Source organism: Pagrus pagrus (genome assembly GCF_965226575.1).
Source record: "Pagrus pagrus genome assembly, chromosome: 4".
NCBI classification, from domain to species: Eukaryota; Metazoa; Chordata; class Actinopteri; order Spariformes; family Sparidae; genus Pagrus; species Pagrus pagrus.
In genome coordinates this window covers 3440731-3444974 of record NC_140188.1, presented here as the reverse complement: position 1 = coordinate 3444974, position 4244 = coordinate 3440731, and positions in this window count along the sequence as shown.

Sequence of the window (4244 nt, the reverse complement as noted above, 5' to 3'; positions counted from 1 at the left end):
GAAAACACACTCGGTCGCTCTTTGTCTCTCTGACTCGTGTCGTTCAGCTGCTGCCTCTCTCTCTCTCTCTCTCTCTCTCTCTCTCTCTACACACACACACACACACACACACACACACACACCTTCCTGTTTCTGTTTCTCAGCCTGCCATCGATCCTCCCTCCCTCTCTCACACCTTCCTCTCATGCATTTTTTTTTCTCAGCTCATTTGTTTAATCCAATGCTGCTTCCTGTTGGGTGTGTGCACATGTGAGACACACAGAGGGGTTTTCTTTAATGTCAATGTGTTAAAGACTTGTGTGTTTTTGTATGCATGTGTGTGTGTGTGTGTGTGTGTGTGTGTTGAGCACATGCTTTGGGAACACATGGGTCTACATGTGCGGCTCGTAGCTGATTAATGACAGTTGTGCTGTTTGGGGTTTTCAGCGTAAGTTTCAGTCTCAGCTTCACACCTACTGAAATGAGCCTTTTTCTGTGAGTGTGTGTGTGTGCGTGTGCATATGCGTGTGTGTGTGTGTGTGTGTGTGTTGCAGCTCTGCAACAAGACTCACTCGTGCTTGGAGCTCCCTGTCAGCTTCCTGTTCAGTAGCATTTATGTGCTGATAAATAAGGGGCACCTTTACTTCCTGTCGGCAGGTTCGGTTCTGTGTACCTGCTCCGAAAACTCTTTCCTTCTTATTTAATCTCTCTTTTATCTCGATTATTTTTTTACTTACAGGTCAAAAAATGCTCATTTCATGTCATTATTTTGATCTCATGTGTCCGGCCAGATGTTAAGAGACACCGTAAATAGAAATTAATGCTGTTTGTTGCAGACACCTGCAGTATGAACAGCTGAGCTCACAGACCAACGGGATATTCAGAGAGAGAATATAAAATCTGGCTAACAGCTGTTACAGATCGTGAGTCTGCAGCCCGACCAGCAGCTCTGAGAGGACGAGTGGTCCAAACCTCATCACAAGTCAGAACTGATTATAATTAGTGAGTGAAGAGCTCCAGACATGGAGGGGCGGATGTGATATCATCGGATTATAATCATGTTCAATGTGGAGACAACATCTTCAGTCAGTCTCTCCTGGGTGACAGAAATAAATGGTTGTGTGATGTCAGCACGAGCGGCCAATCACAGCTCAACAGCAGGTGAGTGTGGGTCACTGACGGTATGAGACAGTGGACAGAGCCGCCATGACGTCACCCACGTGTTTCTGAAGAGTCAGGGTGAAGCTTGAAGTGGGTGGTACCGGCCGTAGCCATGTTGGCCTCACCTGACTCCATCTAACTCCCGGCTAATTGAAGGTAGGCTGAGAGGTGGAGCTGAGCTGAGCTGAGCTGAGCTGAGCTGAGCCTCATTCGTTAAACAAGCCCACCAAGCTTGAAGCTAACAAGCTGTCTGTGTTGACAAGTAAAGAAAAGCTGTTCGTCAAACAAGCAGTTGTGAGGAAGCACACCTGCAGCTTTAGGCGCAGCACTGCTAACATAAAGCTAACATGCTGATGCTAAGCAGGTATAATGCAGATGAAGAGCTGCAACAAAGTCAGACAATTCATGTAGAGGAGGTGAGTGAAGCAGATTTAATGGCGATCCATCCGACAGTCATCCAGACTACAGGAAGAGTCAGTGTGAGGATTCATCCTCTGAGGATCACGAGTGTTTGTACTAAATCTGATGTAAATCAGTCGTAGAGTCGACTTCCTGTATTTGTTTTCTCTGGTTGGTTGTTTTTCTCTTGCAGCAGGTTGCTCTGCAGGATGTTTGCAGATTCATCTCATCTCATTAACAGACACAAAAACAGACTCACTTCACTGGTCGTGTGATGAAGCAGCTGATCTGAGACAAGTCTCTGTCACATGAACATTAGATAATAAAGCAGCTGAATGTGACTTATTTAAAGGGTTAATTAAGAGAACATCTGCTGTGGCATCTTATCACGACATCGTCTTCATCGTTTGACATTTATCCTCCTCTTCCCTCGGCTCTGTCTGAAGGCAGCCAGCCCACAGTGTCTGCTCTGCCACAAAACACCCACACATGACAGACGATCGCAGCGGCCAGCCAACCACGAATAACTGCCTCACTGCCACCTCAGCCAGAGAGCTCGGCTGATGAGCGCGTTGATGACGATTTGGCACAAACCGTCTTTTATGACTGGACGGCTGAAGCATGAAACACTCGTATGGAGACTGAACGTCGTCTGCTTGTTTCACTGACCTCAGATCTGCAGCTCAGGTGATCTGTCTGCAGGTGTGACTGTGACAGATGGCGACTGAGCACGTTGGTGTCGGACCACGCTCTGAGCTAAAATACTTAAATACTAAAATACTTTTAATCATCACAGAAGCAGCAGTAAAGTGTCTGTAAAGTGTTTCTTTTCTTTAACATCAGTTCAGTCCAGTGAAGCTCTGAACGTCTTGAGGAGACGTTCTCATGTCACTGATGTGAGCGTGGAGTCCACAGGAAGTCCGCTGACTCAGACAGACGAAGTTTCAAACATGCATGTGACTGAACATCTTTCATAGAAAATTAATGCGGCGCCATTTTGGGGCCAGTGTTGTTTTAATATAGGTATGTACACCGGCTCCTGCCCAATGCATGCTGGGAGAGCCCCCATGTTATATAAGATAATGTTAAGTCATCTCATATTGTGTTAAAGTGTAACTACCGTTTGTTTTCATGAGTGATTAGTTGATATTTTTGGGGTCTGGTTTCCCAAAGCCCCAGATGACCTTCAGGTTACTTATGTTGTCCAATCAGCTGTCAAGAACCCAAATATATATATTTAGGATGGACCGTGATGAGGTCATGTATTTATATGTGATTTTATATGTGATATATGTGATCGGACCGAGCACAGGCGTTAATAATAACTATATAAAAACAGCTGATGGTCTTGTTGTTGCAGGTCATTTATAATCATCAGAGGAATCATGAGACGTAATTTTCTAGTAATAAATGTACTTAAATATCAAAAGTACAAGTCAAAGTATATTAAACACATTTATATGAATGTATACTGAGCAGTTCAGGTCGATTGTGGGTCTGGCTGATTATCGGATGCAAAGCTCTTTCTTAAAATCAGATTGTGGATAAAATAAAGTATTTGCATGGATGTAACACTAAATGTTTCGGTCTGCAGGTGATGCTCTGTTCACCTGTATTAAGATCGTCGTGCAACCTCACATTACATTATGTTATATTACGTTTATTATATGAATTTAGGTTTTCATTGCATTATAGTTTGAGGTTTATGGAGCAACTTTTCTTCAAGTGTGTGGCTTCATTTCACCTGCCAGTGTCAGCAGGTAGCTTTCTTCAGAGGGGCTCTGGAGTGAGACCCTGGATCATCTCAGGCTGCAGCGAGCAGGTCGATCTGAAGCTGCTCCTGACCTCTGACCTCCCCGGATGGAAGTAAGTGAAAGGAGAAGTCTCCTGTCATGACATTATGTTGAACTTTCAGAGTCCTCAAAGCACAAGGTGAAAGGTGATATCGGTGTCGGTGGTTGATGACTGAAAAGACGTGGTGACTCCAGTTCACCTAACAGCATGTCAGCATATACAAAGGTTATAAATCTGTCATCCAAACACAATACATCCAAATGTTTTAGTAATGATATCTCTAAAGCCTGATATGGACATTTCTTACAATATAAATGATCTAACTTAGTCACTGGACCAATTGATTTGACTAACAGTTATTTATTACTCAACTATTCAGTAATACTTCAACATTATCACATCATATATTCTCTTTAATGTGCCGTAATCACTTTCATGGAGTCATACTGACAGATTTAGTCTGACTTTCTACACCTAAAAATAGATGGAGGCTTGCTAACTATGCTAATGTTGCTCCTGTATAGGGGAGCCGAGGCTAATGAAGTAGAGAGTTCACCGCCCTCCAGTGGTGAAATTTGTGAACACTTTTAAAATACAGTGAGCAAAAATGACACAATAATAAAGTTTAAAGTTGTTACTTAACTATTATTTTGTTTTTTAGTGGCCACAAACAGGAATTAAGCAACAGAAGTGGTCATAAACTGTCGTGCTGATGTTAAATTACACTTTCATGGACTCACAGTGGGGGACTGAACTTGACTTCATACACCTGGAGGCCAGATGGAGGCTTGCTAACTATGCTAATGTTAGCACTGTGATGGAGACCGGTGCTAGTGGAGCGTTCACTGTCCTCCAGTGGTGACTGTGGCGAACTGCAACACATAAAGTGTATTAGCACTTTTTATAATACA